This window comes from Lissotriton vulgaris, chromosome 6 (genome assembly GCF_964263255.1).
Source record: "Lissotriton vulgaris chromosome 6, aLisVul1.2, whole genome shotgun sequence".
In the NCBI taxonomy this organism is placed as follows: domain Eukaryota; kingdom Metazoa; phylum Chordata; class Amphibia; order Caudata; family Salamandridae; genus Lissotriton; species Lissotriton vulgaris.
Genome location: NC_141694.1, coordinates 1379296621 through 1379314936, shown reverse-complemented (window position 1 = coordinate 1379314936; position 18316 = coordinate 1379296621).

Here is an 18316-nt window from a genome sequence, read left to right as displayed (position 1 = left end):
TTGTATACTTGTTTTCGCTGTGCTCTGTCATTGCTTTATAAGGAAAGTAGCGATAAGAGAGGTTATCGCTACTTTTCTTGTCGCTATGCTTCTGTGCGTGAGGCTTGATAAAAGGAGAAATGTCGCTTAGCGACATTTCTCCTGTTACCCTGGGGAGGAACGCCCACTTTGCATCTCATTAGAGATGCAAAGCTGGGCGTTAAGGGAAAGGGCGTGTTCTTGCTAATAGGGCATTAAAATTATCGCCGCTTTTCGTCCAAAAACGGACGCTAAAGCGGCGATAATTTTAACTCCTACCCTTGCTGATATGCCCTATGATCACTTGGGAGAAATTTGGTAGGCATGGCCTGAAAAGAACACTTTGACATATGCCTAAAATTCTGGTTGGAAAAAGAAATAAAATGCCTTGGTCTAGTCCTATTTCATGCCTCGAAAATGCCAACTCGGAGCTCGTGTTGAAGAAAAGTATGAACAAAATCATAAGCAAACAAAATTGCTAGATTGCAGACAGACACAATACTCAAAACTCTAGAAAACTTTCAGCCAGCAGGTCAAGCTGGACTGTTCGACGCTGCCCAGCAGGTTCAACCATTTCTTAAAACGCTAGAAAGCAGACCTTTTGCTGCAGCCAGAAGTGGTTCCCTCTCATTGAGAACCCTGCTTAAAAGGAGATATCAAACCCCTCCTGCTAACTGCCTGTGTGGTGCTATTGAAGGCCGGATCTTAAAGCCATATGATGATGACTGTGCACTGGCACAGAAAGGAGCTATGTGCATGTTTTCAATAAGATTTCAACAATTTTAGCACAATAACTAACTCTGCAACAATCAGCTAGTGCATGAGCTCTGTGGAAGTAGAGTTGCACCTCTGCACCTCTGTTTTTAAAGTCTGGAGTCTGGATGGAGCTCATGCAGTAACTCCTGGATTACTGGGTTAGCGCATTCGTGTTCGCAGCATCATTTATTTTTCAAACAAGTGCATAGCTCTGTGCCTGTATACTTTGGGCCTCATTTACAAGAAAATGACGTAGCCTGGCACAGCAAGTCATTGTGCTGTGCCGAGCTGCGTCATTTTCGAAGCACATAGATTCATTGTATTAACAACAAAATTAGGCATACATGTGCATTCCCCTGCGGTGGTGCTCAATTGGCTGCCATGGGTGAGCAACAGGCATCCTTGCGTTCATTTTGCAAGGGATGATTGTTTTTATGCAAGAAGGGACACCTTCCGGCACAAAAACAATCACTGATGGCATTTTTCTCTTTCTGTATAGAAAGAGCAAAAAACCAGGGGGCATATTATCAAGGGGGTTTATCTCCGCTTTTCTGGCTTTAAAAGCCAAGAAAGCGGAGATAAAATTATCTCCTATTACCTAGCTGTCGCTAACACCAGTTAGCGACAGCTATTAGGAGATAGCGACCATCTTGGGCCCCGCTTTGCATGTCAGTGTTATTTATCACTAATGACATGCAAAGTGGGCGTGCCAAGATGTTAGCGACTGGAAACAGTCGCTAACATCGCTATCTCCTATTACCAACTTTTGGAGATATTCGCGCTAAGCGCGAATATCTCCAAAAGCTAACACCTGCCCCTGAGCAGTTCTTAGCCATGTTATCCAATGGTAGGTGGATAACATGGCTAAGAGCATTTGCTCGGTAATGCATGAATATCCCTGACTTTACAGCGATATTCATGCATCTCTGCCGATTTTTATCGCTTAGGAGATAAACCTTGATAATAGCAAAGCTCCTATGCGATAAAAATCGCCGCAGCTTGGCGATAAAAATATCGCCGCTAAACCAACATAGCGATAATTACCGCTAGTTGTTGGTAATATGCCCCTAGGAGAGATAAGAATATTTATCCTTTATGTGCCACTCCTACGCCTCCCCTGGGGTTACGTTTGATTCTGCGTCAGAATCATATGTCTCCCCAGCTTTACAGAAGTTGTAAATCTGGGAATGCTTCAGGTTCCATGGAAGTTGCATGGGAACACCCAGAGTAATACCCAAGGAACGCCCCTTTCAGGCAGAGGTATACGTAAAAGAGACCCATATTTACAAGGCCATGAAATATCATGCAGGGAGACCTTACATGGCCTTGTAAATATGGGCAAGCCCATTGCGCCGCCGGTTGCTGCGTCAACAAAACCGGACGCACCCGTGGCGCAATGGGCTTGTAAATGAGGCTCCTTGTTTATAATCAACTAGAAAGATAAGTTGACAGAGCAAACTTTGAGTATCCCATCCTGGTGTGTTTGTTCGCATCCAATCACACATGAACACTTACACACACAGTCACATAAACGTGATCTAAAATATATCAAATGTACCAGATGTGTTTAAATAAATGTTTTGAGGTGAATAGTGAATTGCCTAACCTCGTAGGAAATATGTAAACTGTCAGACTGTGCTTAATCTGCCCAATCCTCTAATATTTACTACTCAAATCAGGAAGTTCTCTGTTTTTTTACGGCTCTCTCAAGGCCTCCCAATAATCTCATAGCAGATGAGGATTTATGCCACTTGGTCATTAGCACAAGGCCCCAGAGAAAATATAATGTGGAGAAGTAATTAGGATGATATAAAAGAGGGTTGCACCAAAAACACAAAACCGAATTTAATATACAAGCAAGACGTCGTCGTTATATTTTCTAAAAGCCCTGCACAGAAACATCTTGATCTCCCTCAGTATGGCGGCAGAAAGAGCTTGACTCAATGCACCTACAGGCAGCGAGCCAGTGTGAATGAGACTGAGCACAACAACCCTGGTTGTCATTTCCCCTCCAAGTTAAAAAAAAGAGCCGCCTGCTTTGTTGAAATGGGGACTGTGAAGCAACGTAGAGATAATTACCTAAACTCAAACTTGTAGTGAAAAAGCAGGAGAGGGACTTTATAAAATCAGAGACAAACCTTCTAAAATGGAGAGTTCTAAGGAACTCTGCACCAAGGAGTACTGCTATTCGGTGTGGCGTTTGCAAGGCATTTGATGTGAGAGGCAGTGCAGGGCAAACAGGCTGTGCATATAGAGTGACACTGATCCTATGTCATGAATATTCACGTGAAGACCAATTCATGACAATTTTTGTCACATGATTAGTAAAATAGGTAGGACTGCAGTGCACAGCACGCCAGCACCCTTGTATTATATTGTTATATTTATCCTGTCTCTTTTCTGTCTATAGGTTTTCATTGTCACCCACATGATGTCACCACTAGAACCTTTGGTGACATCATGGAGTGTTGATGGCTTAGCCTGGTCTCAACTGGCAGTTGGCACCAGGCAGGCTGAGTGACAAGGAGATCACTCCTGGTGGGTCTCTTTTATCTTACCATCTTAAAGACTTGACCTGAAATCTATCTTGAATAAAACAACCTAAGTTATACCCGGCTCCAGACTTCCATTTACAACATATATGTTGCAGCCAATTCGCCCTCTAACACTTTAAAAGAAAGCAGTGAACGTGGCACAATAGTAACACACTCTACAACAGGATATAGAGCAGACAGTGCTTGTCACGACTTTCACCCTTACTCTCTGTACCACACCTCACAAACTGGAAGGCACCTGCCATGGCGACATTTGTGGATGGCGTGTGCCTGCCCAAGACTAGCGTAGTCCATTGGCCCTTTAAAACTACTGAAAAAACTACAAATCATAAAGGTCAGAGTAGATTCCTATAGAGGCGCACATTTCAAAATGGGGTGCAATGGACTGCCACAAATCAAAAGATTATGCAGGTCAGATACACTTTGACATGGAACAATGCTGCTGTGACAGCTTTCTGCCCATTTCATACCTTTTGTACATATGTCTGGCACTTCTAAGCAGCTCAAATGTTACTTGTTGTTTATTTGTTTGTATGGTTATTGGTTGATTGGCTCAAAGTACTGGCATCATTTATTAAAGTCTCAGGTCTTCTTTAATTGAACGGTCCTGTACTTTAGAAATTTGGTAGGCTACCAAATCCACCAGACAAGCCATGAATCCATGAATTTGTGATCTTCACACAATTTCTCAACAAATCCAACAACATTTTTTTGCTGGAGAATTCTCTTGTCAGTGGTAGTTTTTTTCTCGATTTCTTTCCATGAACCCCACTGTTAATCGGCTTTTCAACTGACTTTTTTTAAAACTTCACCAACTCTGTAAAGTATATAAAGTTTGCAAAGTTTGGGAAAAAAGCACAGCATTTGCACAGACGAAGTTGTGCTCATCCCTAGTATTAAAACTGAGTCCTGGTAGTCCTTTGCTGTTGTGATGGGCCACATTTGTGGTGGCGATTTAGTCAAAGGAGCGCTCTAATTGACAAACAGTACACTAACAAGAGCTGTCAAGCATCATGCTAAAGCCAGAGTGCTGATTTAATACAAACCAAGATTAGACAATACAAATTACAAAACCGGTATCACAGCCTAATTTCCATACTACACGTACATTAGAACATTACCTACAAACAAAAGACAACAAGCACAGAGTCCGGATACGAGGAACCACTTAAACTTGGAAAAATAAATTACATGAAAAACACATTCAATTTATGTGTTCCAAAGCACACATAACAGTTGCCATAACATAACGACTACTACATAAAGAAGTTTACTATGAATCTATGTTCTTAAGATGAAAAGACAGAGGGCAGATATCACACAATAAATCTTGTATTAACATATGAGGATAACAACTATTCTTTTTGCAAAGTCTCAAGCTAGTAGTAGTGTATGTTGGTCAGAGTATCTGAATCTTTTTTCAAAAGTAACAGATTAATCTTGATTTTGCCTAAAGTACTTTCGTTTTTTAGTTTTCTGGTGTGAAAAAAAACCATTGTGAACAATGCTAATTACAATGGGCTTTGGGTCAGCTCACTGCATATCATTGGCTGGCTTTCTTGTTAGTCTCATTTACTTGTTTCTTATTCAGTAGAATTCCTTACTCTTCTTGTATTTGCCTCTCTTCTGGAGCATAGCATCTCTAGCATGGTTTTGATCAGATGGCTTGTATTCTTCCACTTGTTACTTTCCAAGAACTACTCTTTTCTATTAGTTTTAGCACTCAATGTGTTTTCTTGCTCTCTCTCCCCTTTACTCATGTGTGTTGCTTCCCCCACATACTCCCTCTCGCTCCAACACTTTCTACATTGCTCTACCATGCCCCAGCTCATCTGGTGCTTCTTCCACCCCCATTGTCACATTAATTTGTTGTTTTACAACTACCACTCGTTTCCTCAGGAAGTTTTTCATGTTATGTTACAGCTATTTATAAAGGCCACTATCACACCACGGGTATCCTGGCTCTGTATTACGTAAGTACTGCTATTAACACATATTCCTGTATAGATGTCAATAATTGGGTGTTATCAAGCGTTCTGAATTACTCCTTTGGAAAGAGCCATGTTTTAAGCCTTTTTCTGAACTGTAATAGACCTTCTGTCTGTCTTAGAGTAGACAGGAGCTCATTCCAGAGTCGTGCTGCTTCAATACAAAAAGCACTTCCTCCAAATCTAGTTTTTCTAAACCTGGGCCTGCTTACCAGGTTGGCTGATGACGATCGAAGGCTTCTGGTCGGGGCATACCATTTGAATTTGTTATGCAGCGGTATGGGCCCGAGACCATGCAGTGCCTTAAGCACAATACAGAGTGATTTAAACTTTATCCTCTGCCTCAGCTGAAGCCAATGAAGCTCTCTTAAAGACATGGAAGCCGATGATCTGCATGGTCTCTTTAATGCTAGTTTTGCAGCTATTGTCTGAACTCTTTTGAGTCTATTAATCAGGAAATCTGGAGCACCTGAAGTACCGGGTTTTTAAGAACCCAGCGGTACCAGGGAACACACCCAAATACTTCGAGTCCTTCCTGTTTCAGACTACAGAAATGCAGAGTCTTATGGGTGAAGTCAAAGATCGTATTTATTGGCTGCAGCCAGTAACAGGTATCCTAGAAGTACAACACGGTGTATGTTCTCAGGAGACGGCTCAAACTTACAAAGCCAGCCTTCTCTTTTATACAAAATAGTATGCTTTAGGCAAACATTCCTTATTTTACAGTTGACCATTCACATATTTTCACTACAAAGAAAAAGCAGAGTCATGATGACAAACCCATATTTCAGTTTGTCCAGCCCACAATCAATTACCCGACAAGGCCTAGTTTTCTCATCAGGTATCGACGGACCCCCAATAAAAACGGGCACCTCCTCCTTGTAAAGCAAGTCATAAAGAAAGAAACAGGGACAGGTGTGTGTAAGATTAGGCATGGTTTGTGTGCGATGAAAGGTTTATGACATGTTGTGCTTTGATACTAATCTCATTTGGCCACTGGGTAAGGAACTGGCTGAACAGGTTTGGCTTCAGGCAGTGGAGTCCGCTTGCCCAGGTCACAAAGGAGTCAGAAGAGGTGTACGTGTCCTTTAGACTCATTTCGGCCTTAGTCATTTGGCCTGTGTGAGGGCAATCACAAAATGGCTGCCAATCACAAAATGGAACCCGAGGGTTCAAACTAAATCCTTGAATACAGAGTGTTCTCTTAGATTGATTCATGCGAAAACACTCAGACACACTACACTCGTCATTTGCGGTCTGCTGACACCAAAATCGTCATGATACGACGATGTTTATAACACGGGTCCAGAATTTTCAGTACCACACACCCAATAACAGAGCATTACAATAATCCAATCGACTCAGGATGACACTTCTTACGACTAGTGCTCTGACTGAGACAAGTAGCATTGGGAGTATTTTTCGTAGTGCTCTGATAAGGGAAAAGCAAGTCCCAGCCGTTTTCTTTACTTGAGTTTCTAGGTTCAGTTTGTTTTTAAAAACTACCCCCAGATTGCGAACTGTCTCTGAAGGGGTCAGTGGCTTATCTGTATGGATAAATGCAAAGTGGGATGGGTATGCTCAGACGTTAGTCCCATGCTTTCCACACCACTGGATTCAAGCAAGCCGGGCTGAAGACGGCTGGAATGCCAGAAATTGGTCCTCGGAAGCTTGTTTCCGGTCCAGGGAAGGCATGGCTTGGCAGTTCGGGCTGGACTGTTCCCATGAGGCACAGGGACAGACTGATTTGCATATGGCGATGTCTGAACTGGGGTGGTGCGGAGTGCAAAAAAACGATGGATTTAGCCCCAGATCTCTGTACTGGGGTGAATGTATGACATTGTTCTGCATTCTGTCCATCAACTGTGGTTTTTGCATTTATCTGTGTGGATAGGCCAGAAATTAGTCTGGAGGGAAAGAGGAACTTTCTTTGCCATACAGCATAGGATCTCTGTTTTGTCACCGTTAAACTGCAGGGAGTTATCTTTAAGCCATCATGCAGTCTTTGCCTGCACTCGTGGAAGCTGTCGAGTTATATTTATTGATTCCCTTCCAGTGACAAAATAAATTGTGTGTCATTTGCATAGTTCACCAGGTTAACTTTGTATGACTTAATGATTGAAATCAGTGGGCTCATATAGATATTGAACAATATAGGGCTAATTGCCAATCCCTGAGGGACACCGGGCTTAATATTTCCAAACTTAGGGGCCTATTATGATGGCAGGCGGAACGCCACCGCCGGCCAGCCGGTTGCGATCCGCACGCAGCGGTGGCGATCCGCCCGTCATCACAAGCCCATTTACCCACCGCCAAATTACAATGGCGGTGGGTACCACGGCAGACGGAAAGTCTGTCTGCCGCTTTTCGGCCGGTCAGATTGCCGGCCGGGTGGAAAAGGAACACAAAAGATTGGTGGCGGTGCCTTGCAGGCACCGGCATCCATATTATGATGTGTGCGGTGCTTATGCCTTTCCATGGCGGAGACTCTGCCATGGAAAGGCATAAGTGAAATGGCTTTGGGGGTCTGTTGTAAGCCCCCGGGGTGAAGTGTTGGGGGGCTACCCTTGGGGTACCCCCCTTCATTGGCATGCACAAGGTGGCAGACACCGCGCAGTGCCTGTCGCGTGCATGCCAATGCACAACATGCAACTTTTTTCATTGCGGCGGGTGCTGCTTATGGCACCACCCACCACAATATAAAAATTGTGGTATGGGACTGCCAGGGTGGTGGGTGCATCCTAATTGGCCCCGCGGGACCGCCGCACTTCTGGCGGTTGGCCCCGTTTTCCGTTACGATGGCGGGCGGCCAAAGTCCACCCGCCACTGTAATGGGGCCCTTGGATTAGAAGGGGGGTACGGCCACTGCCTGTTGTCTGTCCGACAAGTATGGCTGAAGCCACTTTCTTACCGTGCCACCTACCCCAATTTCAGTAAGCCTTTTCAGGAGGGCTCTGTGGTTGACTATATTGAAGGCGGCAGATATATGCAGTAGGATCAGTATGACTTATTGTCCTTTGTCTGCTCGCTTCTAAGTTCATCCATGACTGTTAGTAGAGAAGTTTCTGTTTCATGTCCTGGTCGGAAGCCAAATTGTTAATTTTCCAGCCTGTGATTAGTTTCTAGGAATTAAAAGAGTGTTTTGCTGACCAGACGTTCTATTATTTTCACAGGGTAAAAGGGAAATAGGTCTATAATTATTGGGGCACATATTGAATATTCACTCTCACCATCTCCTCTGTTTCTCCCAAACCTGTATACGTGTTTCCACTTTCCCTTGTCTTCACTTCCTCCTGCCACTCGTCTCCCTCTCCATGCTAGCCACGCAACTGGTTTTGCCAATTCCAGAATTTTTTGTAATCTGGCAGCATTGCCAAAGTTAATGGCGATTATCAGCCATCCTAAAATATAGAAAAATTAATCTCTATAAATTGAAAATGGCCACTATTTAGCATGACACAACACGTTGACACAATGCAGCAGCCATCTGGAAAGTAAATAATTATTGTTTTCTAAATGTTGTACACTTTCAAGATGGCCACTAGATTATAGAAATGTAGTTTAGCCTTTGAGCAGAATATGGCACATGATTGAGCCTTCGACCAGTGGTTAGTGGAAAGGGCTTATGGCAATGAGGCCCATGGATTAGCTTTAGGATCTGTTTTGAAAGAATTTGACATATGATATTACTTTGCTTCGTAGAGCACCTCACTTGTATAGAACTAGCATAATGTTGAAAAGGGTACAACCAATATACCTGCTTGCTGGAATGGTGTTTGAGTAGTGAGACTGCACATAGATTGATTAAATCATGTTTTCAAAGGATTGCGTTGGGAATGTGCCACCTTTTCCCAGGTGATGAGGAGTGTGTAATGTATGAGAAGCTCATGCTCTTCCTGATTTTCCATAAGAGGTGCAAAACAGAATGTTTCAGCCCATTTTTTAGTATAATATTGGTAGCTACATGGTGCTCTCCATTGTCTTTGTAAAGCTAAAGTATTTTTTGACTGTTGAATAATTTGCTGCTTCATATAGCAATTTATAACTCCAACGAGAACACAGAGTGCTCCAATGTTGTTTGTGATCCTCGTGCTCCTTTTGTGTGCATGTTTGAAAGGCTGTTGACAATAGCTCCACCTTTGTGGGAGACAATGGGACAATGGGACTACCTTTTACCAACTATCTCGATACCGGTTGTCTGTTTCTGTTTGTATTTTCAGATAACACGCAGCGTGAAAATTGTGCCCTACTGCTAATCTATGGGGGATACTTGATTCCCTGTATTGTGTAAGTACCGAGCAATATGATGACACTCTATATGACAAACATGTATCATATTCTTCCTTTTGTCTGAGTCTTTAGTCGTGCGGTCCCGCTATGGACGCTTTTATAAACAGGGGTTGGACGCCAATCTAAAATTCTTTTAAATACAAATGCAACGCTAGTTGTAAAATTATAATTTAGCGTAAAGTGGGACTAAAAATTAGTCTTAACAATACCTACCGAATGACTGTTTCGAAAGAGGAAATAAGGTTCCCTTAAAATAAGGCCAGGTATCCTCTAACTAAGAGACTAGATCCCGAGACAAAGCAATAGGGAAGATTGCTTTCGAGTATTAATGAAGGCAGAATGAATGAATAGAAACATGACATCGAATGTTTGTACTGTTTTTATGTTATTTCTTTACAGAATGGTCTCCTGGTGATTCTCTAGGAGCATTGTGAGACGGTACAAAACCGTGAGTCTGTTACAGAAACTTTTGAAAAAAGTTTTTTCTTATAATTGTTTTTCACATACATATCCTCAGGGTTTGGACGTGCCTTAGCGAGCACGGACCGCCCGTGGATTTCACTTAATGGTCCTGATGAAAGCTGAGCCGAACGTGGCAATTAACAGCAGAAACATGTTGACCTTTTTTTAGGACACAGTGGTTTCTAAGAAAATCATTATATGGTCCTTACTTGTTTTTAATGTGACCAGCTGACCCATGAATAAAGTTATTTAAAGGTACTGCTGGGATCTTTTAAAATTAGCACACACATCACTGAGCACACACTGTCTGTTTCACAAAGAACCTGCTCCGCTGCAATTGCAGGCGTTGAAGCACACAGGAGGGACATTCCGTCTCCCTCGTGGGAACCCCATGATGAAGCATGTCACCACTAGGGTGAGTGAGGGTTCTTTTTAAAAATAGAGTCTTCCCTTTTACTAATAGATTTGTCTTTCTTTCCCGGTCTCTGCACTTTTTTCCAGTGTTTCTTTGGTTTCTAAGTTCACTATTAGTCACTCTTTAGTTGTTGTAAGATAATTGATAGGGGTAGAAGAGTGACCTCTGAATACCCTCACTCTCTTGTTGTTTAGACACAACAGATACAGCTACCCATGAATTTTAAGATTCCTACGTTTCTGTATGGATTGCTATAAGAAGAGGTAGCCGTTACTGAGTCTTGATTGGGCTGCGCATAGTTGTAAGAACAAACAGGGACCTTTCAGATAATTTAGTTTATATCCAGGGGCACTGTAAACTCAGCATAGTGACATAGAGGGTGTCCAGTAGCATTTTAACCTATATGATAAATGAGTGCCTAACTCCAGTCAGTATTGTTGGTACTTTGGATGCATTATTCGAAGTTATTTATGACATTTACCAAACCTGAAGTGGAAATTATCTTTGTGACATTGCATCATGTTTTGGAAATAGGTTTTTATTGCTTTTCTGAAATGTTGGTGGTTGCTGATTGTCCCTATATTATTGGATAATGTATTCCTTATTTTGACAGATTGTACAGATAGTTTGTACAGAGAAGGAGCCACTGCCTATTTTTCTTAAAGGAGGAATGATTACAAGCTGTATCATTCATTCTCTATAATTCCTCCTTTGAGTATAGATTTTTCTGATTTTCTGACCAATCAGCTCAACCCCATTGAGAGCCCTGTGAGCAATGCAGAGAGCCTTGAAGGAAATTCTCAGGGTTTGGGGTCCTGATGTGGTCATGTTCAGGCTTAGTACTTTCCCTGGTGGTGGCACTCTGGATTCTTTGAAGTTTGTTAAGTAGTTGAGTTTTAAGCCCCATGTCTGTGTGGAGCTTGTTAGCAAAATGAATATGTAACCACTCTGGAGCAGTTGTCTTTACCTTATGAGGGTAATCTGTATTAGAAGACCACAGCAATATTCTTATAGTAGTGAAGATTCCTTTGCTCACATTGCTGATCTGAGTTACTTGCAAGAGTCCATAATAGCATTCTTTACTTTACTCTTTACTGCCAATTCGTCTGGGAGACTCATTTCCCTTAAGGCAAGTTTCAGTTGGGTCATAGTTTTCTTCAGTCTGCAAGTTAAGATCTATATCTTTGAGAGACTTAGTTTTGTAACAGTAGATGTCTAGTACTTGAAGGCATTCCAGATATCCTAAGGATTGACAGTTTTTTCAATTTAAGAATAGTGCTGGTGTTGTCTGAAAATTTGTAACATTGAAACTTAAAGGAGTTGAGAAGATCAGAACAGGGGGTTACATGTCAGTTGAAGAGAAGGCGGTAAATTGTTGCACCTTTGGGGTCATCTTATTTTTGCGAAAATTACACTGAGTGTAATAGAGACACTTCCAGTGTATGATTTGTGTTCTGTCTGTAAGTTATGCCTTGTGTTCCAGTGTCATCTAGTCTACGAACTAGAAATTGGTGGTACATAAATCAAAGGCTGGTGAGAGGTTTTGTTGGAGAAGTGCAGCAACTCTGATGGAGTCTTTTTTTTTGTCCTCATTTGCCGCGGTCACTTCCAGCTGTCCACTTTAGCTCTCCTTTTGCCACTAACCTGCCATGCCTCAGGAGAGAGCTACGTTTCTCAGTCAGGGAAGAGAGGTTTCAATTTTTATAGGCTGGGCTTTGTCCAGCGCTGAGTCCTGAACCCAAATTAGGCTTAATCCTTGGGCGGTGAGGATAGTCGGGTTCTTCTCTGATACATCTATATTACCCCCGAGTTGCTCTCCAGACTTTCTCCTACCATTCAACTTATTAGAGGAGGCCCCCATCCACAAACTTTTTATGAGGGCACAGTTCATGTCCATTTTACTTACATGTATAACCGAGCTCAACCAATTAGCTTTCGAAGGGCTTTTTTTTTTTTTTTTTTTTTTTTATTTTTCTTTTGTCCTCATTAGCCCTTAGCTCGGTCCAATTGTGCTCCTGACCATATATCCATCGGGGCGGCTCGCTACTCAACACCACAAGGCCCATCAGTGGACTCCCAGTGTACAGAGAGACCGTCCCGGTGTCACCCGCAGAGCTTGGACGTACCTTCTCCCTTCAGGTCTGTTTGACCAGTTGTCCAAAATCTATACTGTGCCTCCCTTTGGACAAGGAGATTTTGGGCCTAATCATCGGACCCGGGGGAAAAAAAAACAAAAAAAAAAAAAAAAAAAAAAAAAAAAAAAAACCCGGGTTGACTAACTGTCCCTTTTCCAATTGACCAAATAATCCCAAAATCTCACCGATCGGGGGCTACATGTTCTGGATAAGTCCTGCTTTGATATTACATATAATGAAGACAGCCACTCTGCGTGTGTTGGGGGTTTATGCTTATCCAGTTTTTGCAGATCTCCCTTCTTGCCAATAAAATGGCATAAAACAGAAATTCTCTTTCTAGTCCCTTGATGTTATCGTTGGTTCCAAAAATAATCAGCAGCCATGAGCACCGGATGGATAAACCCAGGATAGATTCAAGTGTTGCTCTGACTTCGTTCCAGAAAGTAGCGATGTTCGGGCAATCCCAAAACATGTGGAGGTCTGAGGCAGCTGGAAGAGAGCATTTGGGACAGCACTTCCCTGGTTGAAACTTTGACAGGCGTTTAGGAGAATAATATGCTCTATGAAGTGTATAAAGATGGTGACGCCGCAACCATGCGGGCTTGATAATTTTATAAAGGAGGAGAAAAGATTCCTCCCATGTGTCCTCCATATCTGCTTCCCCCTCCGCGCCCCAGAGCTTTTCCGGTAAGTTGAGATCCCTCTCTTCATCCTCTATGATATGCCAATAAAAAAGTGCTACTTCCTTTTTCCCAGGAGGTCTATCAACTAGGGTGTTTTCTAGCAAACTCTCCTCGCCCATCATTGCTTTCTTCTTAGTTTGAGCCCGAAGCCAGCTACTTAGTTGCCAAAATACTAACCAAGAGAGTGTTGATGCTACCTTATGCTTAAAAATATCCCAGCTTATGATTGATCCTTCCACCAGTATATCGCCCCACAGTGTGATATTCGCATCTAACAATACCCTTTTAACTGTGTTGGCATCTTGTGATGTTAATCCCGGTAAATCCCAAATCGGGGCATGTTTAGATAAGTAACCTATCCCAACTTTAGATTTAATTCGAGACCATTCTTTTACAGTGCCTACTAATGTTTTTAATCTAATTTTTTTGAAGAACTTCTGGTGCCCGAACTTGAAAAGGAAACCGTTCACAGGAAGGTCCGAACCTATTAGCATAGCCTTATACATATGCCCATTTGCATTTTCCCACGGGATCTTAAGCAGCATCCTAGAATGGGTCAGATGAAATGCCCAAGAGTAGTATTCTAGGTCTGGCAATGCGAGCCCCCCTTTTTCTCTTCTCCTTCTTAGTTTTTTCCAGGATATTCTGCTGGATTTATACCCCCAGACAAAGGAATTTATGTTTTGCTGACATTTTACAAGCTGTTTAGTATCAAAAGATAACGGGATAGAATTAAAAATAAAAGTAAATTTCGGAAGGATATTCATTTTTATCAGGCTGGTTCTCCCATAGATGGTAAGCGGGAGAAAGGACCAAGCTTTCATCAAGGTTTGAGATTCTCGAGAGATACGAGCTAGATTGTTTTGGGCCAAATGTTGTAACTCTTTAGTGATTGTAATTCCCAGATACCTCAATGAAGATTTTATCGGGAGCTGAAAATTTTGAATGTTCCAGACCATAATTTCGGTTTTCCCTGCGTTAATTTCATATCCTGAAAATCTACCGAATTCCTCCGCTTTCTTTATAATAATTGGATATGCCAACGCAGGATCAGATGTGTATATGATTATGTCATCGGCGTACAAACCAATCTTTTTTTCCCAGCCCGAAAAATTAAAATGTGGAATGTTAGTATCCTCCCTAATAGACTGAGCAAAGGGTTCTACATACAAATTAAAAAGAAGTGGGGATAAGGGACAACCCTGCCTTGTTCCTCTACTAATTTTGAAAGGAGTGGTCCGTGTACCATTAATTAATAGGGAAGCTCTGGGATTATTATATAATAAACTTATAGCTCTGCAAAACTTAGGGCCCAGACGGTATCTTTCCATAATTAAGTTTAAATATTCCCAGTTTACCCTATCAAATGCTTTAGTAGCATCTAGAGTCATGATAGCCAGGGGTAGACCAAAGGTTGAGGCAATATCCACCGCTCCCACCAAGTCATAAGTTAAGTCGGCCAGTTGCCGGCCTCTAATAAATCCCTTTTGATCAGGGTGAATAATTGTGCCAATCTCGCTTCCCAATCTCTCGGCCAAAATTGAAGTAAAGATTTTGTAATCGTTATTGAGAAGCGAGATTGGACGGTATGATCCACACTCAGCTGGATCTTTACCTGTTTTCAATATTAAAGCTATATTGGCTTCTCCCCAGGAGCTTGGTGGTGTCTCTCCCTTAATCATTATGTTGTTAAAAAGATTCGTAAGGACAGGGGTAAGGGTAGAATTGAGTACCCTATACAATTCTCCTGGGAGGCCATCTGGGCCCGCAGCCTTGCCCTGGGCCAGAAGCTTAATGGTATTAGAAACTTCTAACTCAGTTATGGCTTTATCTATTTTTTCCCTTTGGTGATTTTCCAATTCTGGGAGAGTTGTATTACTCAACCATTCATTCCTTTCATTCAGGTTGACATTGAGCTCCTCTGTGTAGATATTTTGAAAGAACTCCTTAAAAGCTTCGCCAATAGCTATGTCTGTAGATCGACTCTCGACTTCCCCAGCAACCCTCACTTCCTTAATGTGATTCCTGGACTGATCAGCTTTGATTTTCCAGGCCAACACCTTGCCAGCCGATTCGCCATATTCAAAATGGGCAATTTTGCTTGCCTGCCATCTTTTATTTATCCTTTCCTGCAATATTGTATCCAACTTGGCCTTTAATTCTATTTTCTTCTCCTGGTTATCAAATGAAATCTGGTCTGATAATTCTAATTGTGACAATTCCTGCTCTATTTGACTAATCGCCTCTTCATATTTCTTTCTCCTGAAAGAAGCCCTACTTGTAATACGGCCCCTAATAAAGGCCTTCCAAGCCTCCCATACGTTGACTAGAGAGGCAGAACCTAGGTTTTGCTCTAAAAAGAAAACCGTTTCCTGCCTCAAATATTCTTTTTCCTCATCATCCAATAGAATTGTTCTATCAAAAGACCAGGTTCGATGAGCAACTTTCTGCTCTGATTTTAGCGAAAAAAAAATAGCAGAATGATCTGACATATGTAAAGGCAGATATGTTATGTTTTTAACCAGATCCTTGATTGAAAGACTGAATAGGGCATAGTCAATACGCGATTTGTGTCTATATTTGTAGTTGTGATATGAGACGCCCATAGCGCTCCCAGCTCTTTGTCTCCATAGATCTATCAACCCAAGATTTGACATAGATCTAAGCAATGTCTCCCTCATATTACTATGTACTATGGCCCTAGAAGTTGCCGATTTATCTAATTTTGGATCTAAAACGAGATTAAAGTCTCCTACCCATATTATAGGGTCAGGGCAAGAGATCAGTTGGTTTTGTAAGATATTTAAGTAGGAAGGATCATCCTGATTAGGCCCATAATAACTAATGATAGTAACAGGCCTTGAATTTAGTTGAGCATTAGCTATCAGCCATCTACCGCTAGCATCTGTTTTCCAGCTCATAATCTGGGCTTTCACTGTTTTTTTAAAAATAATGGCGTTACCGCGAATACTAGCGTTGTGGTCCGTAGTTATAAATTTATCGACCCATTTGAGCTTCTTAAAAATATCGGTTATTTCCTGTTTATTCAGATGTGTTTCTTGGATCGCAATTATCTGCGCGGGTGAATCTCGTAGATATTGTAAAATTCTATTTCTTCTAGCCCTAACGCGCAGACCATTTACGTTCCAAGATAAAAATTTAATGTCTGGCATTAATTTTGAAGCTAATTGTCACCATATCCCTGTCCTTGGTTCTCTTAGTTATCTTAACAGATATTTTATCCTGAGCTATATCCCTACAAGTTTTGGTCAAATAATATCTTTGAGACACAATTGGATCTGTTTTATGCGTTATTGTAAACTTTATTTTATGAGGACTTTTATTCTTTGCCTTCCCTCCCCCCTCCCTCCCACCCCTGGAAAACCCCCCCCGACTTACTCTGGCATGCTGGTTTGCCAGCTTGTCATCTCTGACATGTTCCCACTCCATACCCAGATGTCTACCTTTTACATTTTCTTTCCTGGTCGCTGTAATTACGATATAAGTAATGGTGGTTAGTAGGTGGAATCATATATCTTATATCTTTTATCTAGTAATGCTTCCATGACGTATTATTACTATTCATAACACTTTAATATGGAAAACAATAGATTAGGGTAAATTGGGGTAGTAATGTGGGAATCATGAATAAACGTCATTACAACCTATAAAATCAGAAATGTTAACGTGTTTATATTTTGTGTTGAGGGTCCATAGTGAAATTTCCGATTGATGCTACTTTATAGTGGATCCCCCATTATACATTAGTGGGTAGATTGTGACCCCTCACCCATGTGCTGAATACTTAAGTGTTAGTTATTCATTTATTTATTCCCTTTTATTTGTTTATTCTTTTATTTATTTATTTATATATATATATATATATATATATATATATATACACACTTTTTTTTTTTTTTTTTTTTTTTTTTTTTAACCCCTATTTATCCTTTCTATTCCCATTTTTTTTCTTTTTTTTTTTTTTTTTTTCCTTTCCCTTCCCCTTTTTATTTAAACTCTGATTACAGAAAGCTCACGAGAATGTCATCCCCTGTCCTGGTGGGTTGCGTGTTCACTAATCTCAGCAAGTAGCTCGTCTGCCTCCAGGGGGGACTTAGCATTGTACATTTTATTATTGTACATTATCCTTAGAAAGGCAGGAAATCTCAATTGCACTGTGGCTCCCAGGCTTCTGAACTTCTCCATCCGTTGACCCAATTCCCACTGTCTATCCAACGTTGTTCTGGAGAGATCCGATCTCACTTCGAAAGAAAAATCAGATGCTTTCACAGACTTGACTTTCAATGCTGCGGTCAAGATCTTCTCTTTCATAGAATATGTTAAGAAGTTTACTAGGATCTTCCTAGGCTTGTCTCTGCCCTGTTTGATGCGGAAAGGGTCCCGATGTACCCTCTGAATATCTAACTCAATCTCGGTCAAAGATTCGTCCAAACTCAGTGACTCTTTTAGTAGAGCTGCAACAAACTTTTTTAGATCTCCTCCTTCCTTTCCCTCCGGTATTTTCAGAAGTCTTAGGTTGTTCCTTCTGGAAAAATTTTCTAGAGACTCTACCCTCTCTTTGACTGAATTCCCTTCTCGTCGTAGAGACTGGATCTTCCCTTCTGCGGCCTCCAATTTAGCCTTTAGCTCATCAACGCAGTTCTCTAGACCCCCGGTTCTAAGTGTAAGACTATCTACTTTAGATTCTAGATTTTCACACATTGTGCGGATCTCTGATTGGGTGTGTCTGGACTCTTCAAATGATCTCTTTGACTCTTCAAACCCATTTCTGATCTCTTCTCTCATACTGAGAAGTATGGCTTGAATAGTATCGTCACTGCCGGGGTTTTCACTTCCTCCACTGTCTTGTTCCAGCCCTTTAATCTCACTCGCTGTTCCTGAGATCATTACTTGCTGTTCAGGCATAGAGACTGCATTAATATCACCCTCTGCTGGGTCTCCCATCCCTGTGCCGCAAGTTTGCGCAGCAAACTCTACTGCTTCACCTTCTTTC